The 14,650-nt window shown below is 46.1% G+C and overlaps 1 protein-coding gene across 2 annotated transcripts in view; it reads left to right on the top strand.

Annotated features, from left to right (window-relative positions):
* Window positions 1-14,650, top strand: part of FAM234A (family with sequence similarity 234 member A) — a 155,007-nt gene that overhangs the window by 20,811 nt on the left and 119,546 nt on the right. Inside the window, exon 2 of one of the 2 annotated variants that reach the window (XM_029576783.1) lies at window positions 486-737. The exons of the other annotated variant lie outside the window; for it this stretch is intronic. The gene's annotated coding sequence lies outside the window, so the exon portion shown is untranslated. The remainder of the gene's footprint in view (window positions 1-485; window positions 738-14,650) is intronic. 2 annotated transcript variants of the gene reach the window in all.

Consider the following 14,650-nt stretch of genomic DNA (forward strand, 5'->3'; position numbering starts at 1 on the left):
TTGAAAGTACAGTAGCAGTTTGAGTCTTTTTAGTACCTGAAGTTTGAAGAAGCAGTCCTTGGTTGTGTTGGTGATGAACTTTTTTAGATTTAGCTGGTTATCAATTATAACTCCGAGGTCTCTTGCTTGGCTGACCAGGGTGTTTGTGTGACTTGACTGTATGTTATCATTGTGGTTGAGAGATATAAGGAGCATTTCTGTCTTAGACGTGTTAAGAACAAGGTTTAAGGTGGTAAGGAGGTTGTTGATATCTCGGAGGCAGTTGTCCCAGAACTTCAGTGTTTTTGTGAGGGATTCGGTTATTGGGATCAGGATTTGGACATCGTCGGCGTAGAGATAGTGTTTGAGTTTAAGATTCGTAAGCAGCTGGCAAAGGGGGAGAAAGGTATAGGTTGAAAAGTGTAGGAGACAGAGAGGAGCCCTGTGGGACATCTCTTGTAGTGTTGATGAGCGGGGATTCCTTATTGTTGATCTTTACTTTGTAGCCTCTGTTCGTGAGAAAGGAGTCGAACCATTTGAAGGCCGTACCTGTTATCCCGATGTCCGAAAGTCTTTTAAGGAGAGTGGAGTGATTCACCGTGTCGAATGCTGCCGAGATGTCGGAGTATTAGAAGGAAGGAGTGACCAGAGTCCATGCCCATGATGAGATGATCTGTGAGGGAGATGAGGAGGGATTCGGTGCTTAGAGCTTTGCGAAATCCATATTGCGATGTGTGGAGGATGTTGTGATCTTCCAGGTATTCTGATAATTGGCTGTTGACAAATTTTTCTATGATCTTTGCCAAATATCAAAGGACCAATGGGTCTTAATAGTACAGCAGGGTTACTGTCTCTAAATTTCATATGCCAACCACTAACCCCTTATACAGCTGTGCCACAGTCCAACCCCATTCACTTTCCATTTTTGTAACACGAGGTACAACAGCTCATGCTGTAAAATGCAATTTAAGAAGTACTTTCCTTTCTTCACAGTCGAGGGTTTTACTCCCAATACTTTTCAATTCCTAAGAAGACTGGAGGTCTAGAACCATCCTAGTTCTCCAGAATCTCAATTAATATCTTCATCGGGAGACATTCAAAATAAGAACAAAAGACTTGCCATATTGGATCAGACCAAGGGCCCATCAAGTCCAGTATCCTGTTTCTAACAGTGGCCAAGCCAGGTCACAAGTACCTGGCAGGATCCCAAGGAGAAGATAGACTCCAAGCTGCTTATCCCAAGAATAAACTGTGGTTTTCTGCAATTCTGCCTTAATGGTTAATGGACTTTTCCTCCAGGAACTTGTCCAAACCTTTTTTAAATGCAGCTATACTAATAGCTTTTACCACATTCTCTGACAATGAATATGCGTTGAGTTAAAAAAAATTCTTATTAGTATTAAATGTATTTACTTAGTAACTTCATTATGTGTCCCCTGGTCTTTGTACTTTTCAAAAGAGTACATTGATTTAATGTTTACTTGTTCCTTGCTTCTCATTATTTTATAGACCTCTATCATATCTCCCCCTCAGCTGTCTCTTCTCCAAGTTGAAGAGGCCTAATCTCTTTAGCATTTCTTCATAGGGGAATTGTTCCATCCCCTTTATCATCTTAGTCGCCCTTCTCTGTATGTTTTCTAATTCTGCTATATCTGTCTTAAGATGTGGTGACCTGCACACAGTACTCGAGATGAGGTCACACCATGAGCGAAAACAGAGGAATTATGATATTCTGTTTTATTCTCCATTCCTTTCCTAATAATCCCTAACATTCTATTTGCTTTCTTGGCTGCTGTTGCACACTGAGCAAAAATGACTTATTTGAGTATGATCCTTCCATTCATTCAACAAGACAACTGGGTGTACATTCTAGTTCTCAAGGATGCTTATGCACATATACCATTACATCCTTTACACCTGGGGGAATTCTGCACCAAAAAATTAAAAATTCTGTGCGCATATTTTCTAAATTCTGCAAATTTTGCACATTTGTCAAAATAACACTATTTTTTGCAAATTCATTCTGCATTTCAATGCAATCCAATATTTTCATTTAAATAATAGTATAGAAAACATAGAGCCTTCCCATTTTTCTCACTTAATGATTTCCTTCTGGTGAAAGTATCAGACTGTACAGAGAGGAGGTCCTCCCTGCCTGGAGACTACACCTACAGAGCTAGGCGGTCTCCTGTGATCCTGACCCATGTCGTGCTTCCGAGGATCATGCTCTTCCTCTTCTGGCAGGCTTGTGGAGCCATTATTGATTATTGCCATGATCCTGCCTGCGATAGCATTTAGAGCGGCAGTGTGGCCTGGATTCTGCAAGGTGAAGGGGGAAATCTGTGGGAAGGGGAAATTCTGCATTCCACAGTAGCACAGAATTCCCCCAGGACTTAACCCTTAATTTCCTTACCTGGATGGCTAGCTTAATAGGCCCATCAAGAGAGAGAGACTCCAATCATCAATCCACCTTCTCCAGTGCCTTGGATTCATGATCAATTTTCAAAAATTAATTCTAGAACCAACTTTACGAATTCAATTCATTGGAGAAGTTATAGATACCATACAAGTATAAGGTATTCCTTCCTTCAGACAAAATACCAATGCTCTGCAAAATTGCCAATGTACTGCTAGAATCGACAATCACAACAGCATGTTGCCTTATTATACTCTTAGGACACCTAGTAGCAGTGATTCACATAGTCCCATTAACATGCTTGCACATGCGTTCTCTCCATTGGAGGTTGAGGACTTGCTGGAATTAGCTCCTTCAACCTTTACATACAAAGATCACCCTCACACAAGAAATAAAGGAAAAGATATGTTGGTTACAACCATCCAGATTGCAGGAAGGAACTCCCTTTCATCAAGAACCATATCAAGTGATTTTGGTAATTGATGCCTCCACCATGGGCTGGGGAGGACTCACAAGCCACTACAAAATGCAAGGAAGGTAGTCACTTCAAGAATGAAGATTACAAATTAACTTACTGGAACTCAGGTGATGCACTATGGGCATTCATTGACATCCTCAGGAGAAATACATATCAATACAAACAATCAAGTAGCAATATTCTACATCAACAAGCAAGGAGAAACTGGCTGTTGGATGCTGTGCCAAGAAGCCCTTCATATATGGCTATGGGCAATACAAAACTAGGCAACACTTCAAGCCTCTTATTTGTCTGCCATGGTGTATGCAATGCCTGGTAATCTCAGCAGAATAGTCCACCTGCAAAAATAGTCCTTGAATCAATCCATAGCCAACTGTCTGTTCAGGCTATGGGTCTCCCATGTATCAACCTTTTTGCAACAGAACCAAAAGTTAAATCAATTCTCCTTTCGACAGAGTACTCTATACAAAGTTCCAGACACCTTCCTAATCCCATGGAACACAGGCCTTGTATATGTTTTTCCTCCAATATCTTTCATAGGAAGGATTGTCCAGAAACTCATGAGAAAATAGGCCTCGATAATTCTCATCACACTGGTGTAGCCCATGCAACTGTGGTATGCTTATGTAGTTCAACTTTCCACCCGACCTCCCAGTCAAATGGGAGACTATTCCTCATCCCAAGTAGGCAGCTCTCTTTTGAATCCAACTCTGCCAACCCTCAAGCTGACAGTGTAGACGTTGAGTGCATGATTCTAGCACAGTGGTTTCTTTCAGAACCCATTCAGAATGTATTCCTCTCAGCAAGAAAGCCATCAGTGAGGCAAAATTATTCCTTCAAGTGAAAAAGTTACACAATTTGGTATATACTGAGAACCAAGACATTTCTTGTCCTATCTTCACCATCTTTCATGAGCTGGATTCATTGACACATCTGCGCATGTCTGTCTCAGCACTATCGCAGCTTAACGTTGTTTGAGCAATGACTACCTATTTCCAGGCATCCTTTGGTCTCAAAATTCATGAGGAGTCTCTTCTAACTACACCCACCAATTCGGAAGCCATTGGTTCCTTGGAATATCCAATGTAGTCCTCATGCATCTAATGCCAACTTTTAACACCAGAGATTGCATCTCTGAAATACTTAACCTGGAAAGTTTTCTTTTTAATAGCTGTTACTTCTACTCAAACTAGTGCTTGCAAATCATTGACAATTATCCATCTTACATGCAGTTCTTCCATGATAAAGTGGTACTCAGGATGCATCCCAAATTTTTGTCAAAGGTGATGTCTGCTTCCCATTTAAATTAAGCAATAGTTTTTCTGATGTTCTTTCCAAAACCGTATGTTCATGAAAGTGAGAAAACATTGCATGCTTTGGACTGCAAAAGAGCTCTAATGTACTACAAATGTACGCATTCTCACAGGAAAATGTCCCAGCTGCTTTTTTTTTTTTCATTCAGTCCCAACAGAGTGGGCACAGTTGTAACCGAAAGAACACTTTTCATTTAGATTACAAGTTGTATTCAACATTGCTAGACAGCAGCTGGACTCAGTCTCACTAATCCAGTTAAAGCTCTTCGGGTACAAACATCTTCCTCCATTGCACACCAGAGAAGTTCCAATTAAAGGTATTTGTAAAGCAGCTTCCTGGTCTTCGGTGCATACCTTCACACTACTGCCTAGATGCCTTGGCCTCCACAGACAGCAGTAGGACAAGCAGTGTCGCACCACTTCATACGTAAATAGTCTGCTTCCACGGTGGAGTCTGGGTTGCAAACACTATGCTTCAACCCTCAGCTTGGGACTTTCCACAGGTCATAGCTAATTCAGCTCTGCTTAACAATGGAAAAAATAATTTGCTTACTGTAAACAGTGTTTTCCATAGATAGGATGAAAAGCCATGAGCTGCCCACCCTCCTCCCTGGACAGCAGACTATCCATAATCTAGCTTTGGAACAAACTGAGGAGACTGAGGCAACACCCGTGCAGGAACTCCTGCACATGCTCAAGTCGAGTTCAAAGCTCTTCGAGCTTGGAGAGACAGTTTTTCAGTGTTGCCTGATGACATCAGCTACAGATCATGGCTAATTCATCCTATCTATGGAAAACACCTTTTACGGTAAGCAAACTTGCTTTTTTTTGGGATCCTGGATTGGTCACAGCTGGAGACGGACTGAGCTTGATGGACTTTTGGTCTGACCCAGTATGGCATTTCTTATGTAATAAGTTTCTATGTTCAGTATATTTTTAAAGAAACATTTTAGTAGGAATTCTCGTAAATCAAATATGGAGTTGTCTGATTGGGAGAAATGTTGCTTATTGGGTGTTTGCTGTATTAATTTTGCAAGTTCATCTTTGCATGAAGTGTTTGTTTAGTCTGCCTTACTAGACTCAATCTGGGCATGTTTTCCCTTGGATTAGGAATGTAGTATTAGTTGAGCTACATATTTATTTATTTGAATTTTCTATACCGGTGTTCGTGTATCAAATACATATCACATCGGTTTACATTGAAACAATGGATGCAAAATAGCATTACATAGAACAGGGGTTACGCGGAACTGGGATCCATGCAGATAAATAACTGGGGTTAAATACAAACTGCTAAAATGATAAATGAGTATAGCACCAACAATAAATGGAATTAAGAATTAACAATAATATTAAATTAAAGTTAGCAATAAATATGAAATTAAAACTAAATATGAAATAAAGAACAAATAAGTAGTTAAGCTGAAGAGCATACATTGAACTGTGGTCCAGCTCGGGATGACAAATCTCGAAGTTATGACAGAGGTGGGGGGAGGGAGACGGAACAAAATGGGGAACCTGGGTGAGAAGGGGGGGGGGGAATTTTGATTTATTTATTTTTATTTAGAGCTTTTTTATACCGGCATTCATGATATAAACATATAAATGGTCTATATAAATATAAATGATATATTTATACACATGATATAGACATATAAATGGTCTATATCATGTGGCATGCAAAAGACATTCCCCTTAACATACCACTCCCTCTATAAAGCTGGCACTGGGTTTTGTTTTCAAAATTCTCAAGCCAGTTCTGCTAATCTCATGATGTGAGAGTCTGAGAGTTGACCTGCAAGTTTTGAAAATGTGCCAGCATTACAGAGAGAGAGCGGAGTACTGTGTGGCAGGAGGAAGTAGGATCCACAGGATTTTGTCAGGTGAGCAGCCAGAAAAGCCAGAATCTGTTACACCTCTGCCTCCATTCTCCCCCACCATGACACAAGATTTTTCTGGGGACATCTGATGCCCTCCTGCAGTGGCATGTGCTGTAGGAATTAGGCTTCCCTTGCTCCCCATCCCTAAAAAGGCTGCAAAACGTCATGTCCATGCATCCACAGAGGCAGAGGCTGGCACATCATCACCACCTTGGGAAAAGTGGGGTTTTCTGCTACTGTGCCAAAAAAAGCATTGCTGAACCCTAGTCTATTTATTTCTATAATCTTCTTCTCTGGGTGCTCATGTATATACTTGACTGCAGTTTTTGCAGCACTTCCTGTAATAGGGCACTGTTTTCTGTAACCAGGCTACCTGAAATTATTTTCTGGAGACACACATTCTCTCTCTCTTCCCCCCCTTAACATTTCTATAGTGCTACATGAGATACACAGCTCTGTACAAACAACACATAAGAGACAGTCCCTGCTCGATAGAGCTTACAATCTAATCAAGACAAACATACAGGGTAAAAGAGACTTAGGAGTTTCTCTGTGTCTCAGAGAACTTGTTTGGTGACCCAGGAAAATATATCACAATCTCCTAAATATCCAGCTTTTCCTGGGATTAGTACAACTAGCAAATATTTTACTCTGCAAAACATGACCCTGCATAATGTTTCCCTGTACGTACCAGGATCAGTCCAGACGGTGGGTTATGTCCCCCGTCCAGCAGATGGAGTCAGAACAGAGCTCGAGAGTGTCACCTCATATGCTAGCGCACCCTCTGCTGGAGCTCTGTATCTTTCTGACTCCAGCAGATGTGAGTTGGGGAAATCAGGCTTTCCCAGAGTGACAGGTTTTCGACTTTCTTTTTGCTCTCCTTTGAGTTCTTCCTGTCATTTTTTCCTCTTAACAAGTTTGGATCAAGTTAGTATTAAAAAAAAAAAAAAAAAAAAGTTTGTAAGACAATTTTCTGTCAGGTTGATTTTTGAGGAGGCGTGCCTTTCGAGTTCTATTCTGCCTCCTCCTGCTATTCTCTACTTACGCTTTTGGGGTAAGTGTTATTTGGTTTGCGCCTTTGCCTTTCAGCTGTGTCAGCCGGTGGAGCCGGCTCCTGCGCGCGTTCATTTACAGTCCCGCGGCCCGGCACATCTTCCTCGGGCCTGGGCGCGCCGGCTGGGGGGTTTCCCGCCGGTGCCTGGGGACTTGTTGGGCGGGTTGTGAAGGCCACTTCGGCCCCCCCGCGGTGCGATCCTTTTCGGCCCCCCCCCCCCGAGGCTTCTCTTTCGTCGCGGCGTTCGATGCCGCGTTTCTCTCGGTGCGAGACCTGCGGCGAGCAGGGGTCTCGTTTCTCGAGGGAGGGGGTTTGCCCGCGCTGCCTTCCCGAGGAGGAAGGCGCCGCGTACGGCTCGGGTGCGCTCCCGACGCCCCCCTCCCCGCTGCCCGGGAAGCGTGGGCCGGCCATTTCCTCGCCAAGGGCGGGAATGGCGGCCATTTTGGAGAGGGATCCTGGCGCGGCAAACGGCCAGGAGGAGGATGCTGCGGCTCGGGGTGTCCCTCGCCTGCAGTGTAGCCCCGAGGAGGGTTTGCCGAATCGTCTGCCTCAGGAGCCCTCTACTTCTGGTGCGCCTCCCGGTCTGCCGTTTTTCTCCCCGGATTTTATTTTAAAAATGCACAGGGCATATTTACAGGGCCTAGCAGATCCGGGGGGTGCTAAGCTAGCATTACCGCCCACCGGGTCTCCGAGTCCGGCTGGGGCAGTCCCAGGAACCTCTGCTTTGCCATCCCCGCCTCGAGCTGTGGGAGCGGCTTCCACCACGGGATTCGACCCCTCGGACCCTCCGGATCCGGCGCACGCGGATGGACAGACGGAAGGAGATGACCCGCGCGCCCTACGAATCTTCCACAAGGAGGAGCTGCAGGATCTGCTTCAACAGACGCTGCAAGAGCTGGATTTGGATCCGCCTCCGGATCCTCCGGCGCCAGTGGCTCCAGCGGTTGTGACGTGCTCCAAAAAAGGGGATCCAGTCCTGGCCGCGCTCAGGCCTCGGGCGAAGGCTTTTCCGGTTCATGAGTCTTTTCTGCAGCTACTTACTGGAGAATGGGACGCCCCTGAGGCGTCTTTGAGGGTCACCCGTGCCATGGAAAAATTGTATCCGTTGCCGGAGGATTTCTTAGATCTTGTCCGGGTTCCTAAGGTGGACTCGGCGGTCTCAGCGGTGACGAAGAGGACGACAATCCCGGTAACTGGCGGTACGGCCCTACGGGACACGCAGGACCGCAAGCTGGAAACATTCCTCAAAAGAGTGTTTGAAGTCTCGGCCCTAGGCATGCGTGCCGTCATGTGTACTTCGTTGACCCAGAGGGCTAGTCTACTCTGGGTTCAGCAGCTCCTGACGTCCCAGCAGTTGCCTCCGGATGAGGCTGCTCAGGCCGACAGCCTAGAATCTGCCATTGCATATGGGGCGGATGCCCTGTATGACCTCTTCCGTGTGCTGGCCCGATCCATGGTCTCGGTGGTGGCAGCTCGTAGGCTCCTATGGCTTCGGAATTGGTCTGCGGACGCCTCTTCGAAGTCGAGTTTAGGGTCTCTTCCGTTTCGGGGGAAGTTTCTCTTTGGCAATGATCTGGATGAAATCATCAAATCGCTGGGAGAAAACTCGGTGCATCGTCTACCCGAAGACAGACAGCGACCCTACCGGCCGTTTGCTTCCACCAGGACCAGAGCTAGGGCACAGCGACGTTACAGGTCATACCGACAGCCGGGCCCTCGCGCCGCCCCCAGCAGACCACAGCCTTGGTCGCGTTCCTTTCGCGGGCGGAGGCCCGCGAGAGAGGGCTCGGGGCAGGGAAATCCCCCCGCCAAATCCACCCAATGATGCCAGAGCGGCCCACTCCTCCAGTCCGCCCATCGGGGGCCGACTCACGGAATTCTTCGAGGAGTGGGCAAATATCACCTCAGACCAGTGGGTCCTGGACACCATCCGGCACGGTTACGCCTTGGAGTTTGCCCGCCCGCCACGAGACAAGTTTCTTTTCTCCCCGTGCGGCTCCGAGCTCAAGAGAATGGCGGTCCAACAGACTCTAGACCGACTTCAGGCTATAGAGGCTATTGTGCCCGTCCCCTTCGCCGAGGTGGGCTCGGGGCATTATTCCATCTACTTCGTAGTTCCCAAGAAGGACGGATCGTTCCGCCCCATACTGGATTTAAAGGAGGTCAACCGGTCACTGCGGGTCAGCCGTTTTCGCATGGAGACACTGCGGTCGGTAATTGCCGCAGTGCACCGGGGGGAGTTCCTGGCGTCCTTGGATCTGACGGAGGCGTATCTCCATATTCCCATACGTCCGGACCACCGGCGTTACCTTCGCTTCAAGATTCTCGGACAGCATTTTCAATTTCGGGCCCTGCCCTTCGGACTTGCGACAGCTCCTCGGACCTTCACCAAGCTCATGGTAGTGGTGGCGGCGGCCCTTCGAAAGGAGGGTATCTTAGCGCATCCCTACCTGGACGACTGGCTGGTACGGGCAAAGTCCTTCTCCCATGGTCAGGCCTCGGTTGCCAGAGTCTTGGAGGTCCTTCGCTCCCTGGGCTGGGTCGTGAACCTTCTCAAGAGTTCCCTCGTTCCATCTCAACGCTTGGATTTCCTGGGCGCGACCTTCGACACTCAACAGGGCATGGTATTTCTGCGTTCCGACAAGGCCCTCTCCTTAAGGGAACACGTACGTCATTTCGCGGCCTTGTCGGAGCCCACCGCTTGGAATTATCTGCAGCTCCTGGGAGTGATGGCTTCCACGATCGACATGGTGCCTTGGGCATTTGCACACCTGCGTCCCCTGCAGGCGTCCCTGCTTTCTCGTTGGAAACCGGTCTCACAGGAGTATCAAGTGATTCTGCCCCTTCCTCCGGCGGCGCGGGACAGCCTAAAGTGGTGGTTGGTTCCGGCTCACCTGGCTCGCGGCGTTTCGCTCGAAGTTCCAACTTGGGTGGTGGTGACCACGGATGCCAGTCTCGTGGGCTGGGGCGCCGTCTGCGATCACAGCGCCACACAGGGACTGTGGGCCCCGGAGGAGACTCGGTGGCCGATCAATCGACTGGAGACCAGGGCAGTACGTCTAGCGCTCCAGCGCTTCCTCCCTCTGGTTCGGAACAGGGGGGTGCGGATTCTTTCCGACAACGCGACCACCGTGGCTTACATCAATCGTCAGGGCGGAACGAGGAGCGATCACGTCTCCGCCGAAACCACGCTACTGATGGCATGGGCGGAACTCCATCTCGCGCGGCTTGCGGCCTCTCACATAGCCGGGGTGGACAACATCCAAGCGGATTATCTCAGTCGGCAGCGGCTGGACCCCGGCGAGTGGTCTCTCTCCGCCGCGATGAAACTCCTAGTTCAATGCTGGGGGATGCCGCGGCTGGATCTGATGGCGACGGCTTCCAACGCCAAGGCCCCGCGCTTCTTCAGTCGCAGAAGGGAGCGCGGCACGGAGGGAGTAGATGCTCTAGTACTGCCGTGGCCAGAGGACCAGTTGCTCTATGTTTTTCCACCCTGGCCCCTAGTGGGCAAAGTCATTCGCAGGATAGAGAATCACATGGGCCTCGTGATTCTAGTGGCTCCGGAATGGGCCTGACGTCCCTGGTTCGCGGACCTGCTACTCCTGGCGGTGGACGGACCGATTCGGCTGGGTCACCTTCCCCGGCTCCTGCACCAGGGTCCGGTATTTTTGACCAGGCAGAACTCTTTTGTCTTGCGGCATGGCTTTTGAGCGGCGCCGCCTCCGCCGCAGAGGCTACCCGGAGGCGGTGATCTCGACGATGCTTAAGGCCCGCAAGCCTTCCACTTCCGTGGCCTATGTTCGAGTGTGGAAAGTCTTCGAGTCCTGGTGTGCCGGTCATGAGGCCCGGCCCACGGAGGCGACGGTTTCACTAATCCTTCAGTTCTTACAGGACGGGCTGGATAAAGGCCTCGCTTATAATTCTCTCCGAGTACAAGTGGCGGCCTTGAATGTCTTGGTACGGAACACGACTTCGCTTCTTCTACATCCGGACATCGCCCGGTTTCTGAAGGGGGTTCAGCATTTCCGGCCTCCGGTCAGGGATCCCTGCCCGTCGTGGAATCTTAATGTAGTACTCCGGGCACTGGCGGGTGCTCCATTCGAACCTCTCCAAGGGTCTACCCTTAAAGATCTCACTATGAAGACAGTCTTCCTCTTAGCGATATGCTCCGCCCGGCATATCTCGGAGCTTCAAGCGCTATCCTGCAGGGAGCCCTACCTGCGTATTTCGGATGCCGGGATCTCTCTTCGTACAGTGCCATCCTTTCTGCCGAAGGTGGTGTCGCCTTTTCATTTGAACCAGACGGTTGAGCTCCCGGCATTCTCGCCAGAGGATTCTCGGGCTCTTCGACACCTGGACGTGAAGCGAGTGCTCCTCCACTACTTAGAGGTTACCAATGACTTCCGGGTTTCCGACCATCTGTTTGTTCTCTGGTCAGGACCTAAGAAGGGTTCCGCCGCGTCGAAGACAACCATTGCCCGGTGGATCAAGGATGCCATCTCGGCGGCCTACATTGGTTCTGGTCGGGACCCACCCAGGGGCGTTCGAGCCCACTCTACTCGCTCGCAAGCAGCATCCTGGGCTGAGTCTCGTTCCGTCTCTCCTCAGGAGATCTGTCGGGCGGCGACATGGAAGTCGCTGCATACGTTTGCCAGGCATTATCGGTTGCACCTGGCTCCTTCGGGATCTGGTCACTTTGGCGATCAGGTTCTCCGAGCAGGGCTTTCAGGGGCCCACCCAGTCTAGGGAAGCTTTGGTACATCCCACCGTCTGGACTGATCCTGGTACGTACAGGGAAAAGAAAATTATTCCTTACCTGCTAATTTTCGTTCCTGTAGTACCATGGATCAGTCCAGACGCCCACCACTCTGGGATTTCAAGCTCCTGCTCGGGTTTCGACTGTATGGCTGTCTTGTTGCTGTTTTTTCCCTCATCTATTTTTCTTTCGGGGTTACAGCTCCTCACAAGTTGACTGTTACGACCTGAGTTGCAGGTCGTCTCTGTTATTGTTCTTGATGTTTTACTTACGTCAGGTTTCTTGATCCAACTTGTTTTTTACCTTGCTATTTTCAGCTTTGTTATTCATGATACTGAGCTCCAGCAGAGGGTGCGCTAGCATATGAGGTGACACTCTCGAGCTCTGTTCTGACTCCATCTGCTGGACGGGGGACATAACCCACCGTCTGGACTGATCCATGGTACTACAGGAACGAAAATTAGCAGGTAAGGAATAATTTTCTTTTCTCTTCCGTATTGAAGAGATTTGATTCCTTACAGGCTGTTTTACTTAGTATGCCATCTGCAATTAAATTGGTAGAAACACAATATTAGGCTCTTGTATTGGACCTCTCCTCAGAGATCTAAGATTACTGAAGGATTAGTTAATTGTCAGAAAACTTTGTAAAGCCTGGCTTTTCAGTTCTGCTTTTTATTAACTTTTTTTTTCTATGGCAGGTGAAACATTTATTATATCCTGATTGCTTTATATAACTTTTATATAACATTTATTATATATATTTTATTTTATATAATATAATATATAATTATATAATATATATAATATATATATATTATATATATATATATATATATAATATAATATATATATATTATATATATATATCTATATTATATATATATCTATCTATATTATATCTCTATCTCTCATTTATATAATCTATAATTTTATATAATATATAATTTTATATAACATTTATTATATCCTGATTGCTTTATATAACTTTATTGTTAAAACTAACATGTACATTTGTATATATATCTCGTATCATCATCCCCTGCCCTATTAACCGCTACCTGTTAATGTTATTATTGTAAAGCTTGTTCCTAAGTTATTATTATTATTATTGTAAAGCTTGTTGCTAAGTTATGTTACATTGTGAACCGAGGTGATGTTTTGCAAACGTGCCTCGGTATATAAGAAACCATTAAATAAATAAATATATGCACTTTGTTGGCTTACTGTGCTATAACTGATATAATTCCCTCAGTGGTAATGATGAGTTATAGAATTCTGGTTGTCGCATCTCAAAAAAGATATAATTGTGATGGAGAAGGTACAGAGAAGGGCGACCAAAATGATAAAGGGAATGGAACAGCTCCCCTATGAGGAAAAGACTAAAGAGGTTAGGTCTTTTCAGCTTGGAGATGAGATGGCTGAAGGGGGATATGATAGAGGTATTTAAAATCATGAGAGGTGTAGAACGGATTAATATGAATCAATTATTTACTCTTTTGGATAATAGACTAGGGGGCACTCCTTGAAGTTGGCATGTGGTACATTTAAAACTAATCGGAGAAAGTTCTTTTTCACTCAACGCACAACTAAACCCTGGAATTTGTTGCCAGAGGATGTGGTTAGTGCAGTTAGTGTAGCTGTGTTTAAAAAAAGGATTGGATACGTTCTTGGAGGAGAAGTCCATTACCTGCTATTAGTTAAGTTGACTTAGAGAATAGCCACTGCTATTATTAGCAACAGTAGCATGGGATAGACTTAGTTTTTGGGTACTTGCCAGGTTCTTATGGCCTGGATTGGCCACTGTTGGAAACAGGATGCTGGGCTTGATGGACCCTTGGTCTGACCCAGTATGGCATGTTCTTAAGATGGCCCAGGTTTACTTATAATGATCCTCTTATGTTTAACATACTGAGTTATGATATTAACTCAGTACATTATGTGCTTATTTTATTGGGTCATTTTATTTATTTATTTGATCTTATCTATTGACCACTTAAAGTCCATATTGTGAGCCTTGGGGATTCTGTTTTACTATTCCTGTTCTTTAGAAACCTTGTATATTCTTGTTTCTATTTTTGTCATAAATGATGGTTTAGATTTTATTTGCATGTTATAAGTAAGTTTGTTTACTATTGCTTTGTATTATATTTTATATGGTTTTGTAATGCAGCCGTTTTAGGAAGGGTGGTTGACAAGTCCAAATAAACTGTATTCTGCTATATATTAGTCTAGATGAACCTGCTCATGTTTAACTTACATATGTTTTTTTTAATGTGTACAGACTGTTGTGAATATAATTGTTTTAGCCCGTGGTTAAATATTTTCCTGCTTTTGCACATCTTGCAGTAGAACAGGTGACTGGGTGAGTAATAAGCTGAGTAATTTTGTCTCAGGATTTGATTGATTTCAAAAACCACTAAGCTTCACCATTGCATTTTGCTGGCATCAGCAAATGTATTTCCATGATCACAGACACAGTATATAATTGTATTAGTTTGGGATAACAGAAAGAAAGGAAACAGAGGAGCCAAAGGAACAGAAAAGCTGATGAACAGGATGACAAAGAAGTTGGCTGGCACAAATCCAGAATGCAATTTGGAACCATGCTTGGGAAGCAGTAAGGAGCAAGTGGCATCCTCTGAGGACTGGGTTCTGCATTTGGGAATTGATCAGGAGGAGTATTTTGGAGAGAATGAAGACAAAGTTGGGGGAGACCATAGAAAAGATGGTCATAGTACTAGAAAATGAAGAGTTGAGAGCATGAAAGAGGATCC

Source organism: Rhinatrema bivittatum, chromosome 14 (assembly GCF_901001135.1).
Source record: "Rhinatrema bivittatum chromosome 14, aRhiBiv1.1, whole genome shotgun sequence".
NCBI lineage: Eukaryota > Metazoa > Chordata > Amphibia > Gymnophiona > Rhinatrematidae > Rhinatrema > Rhinatrema bivittatum.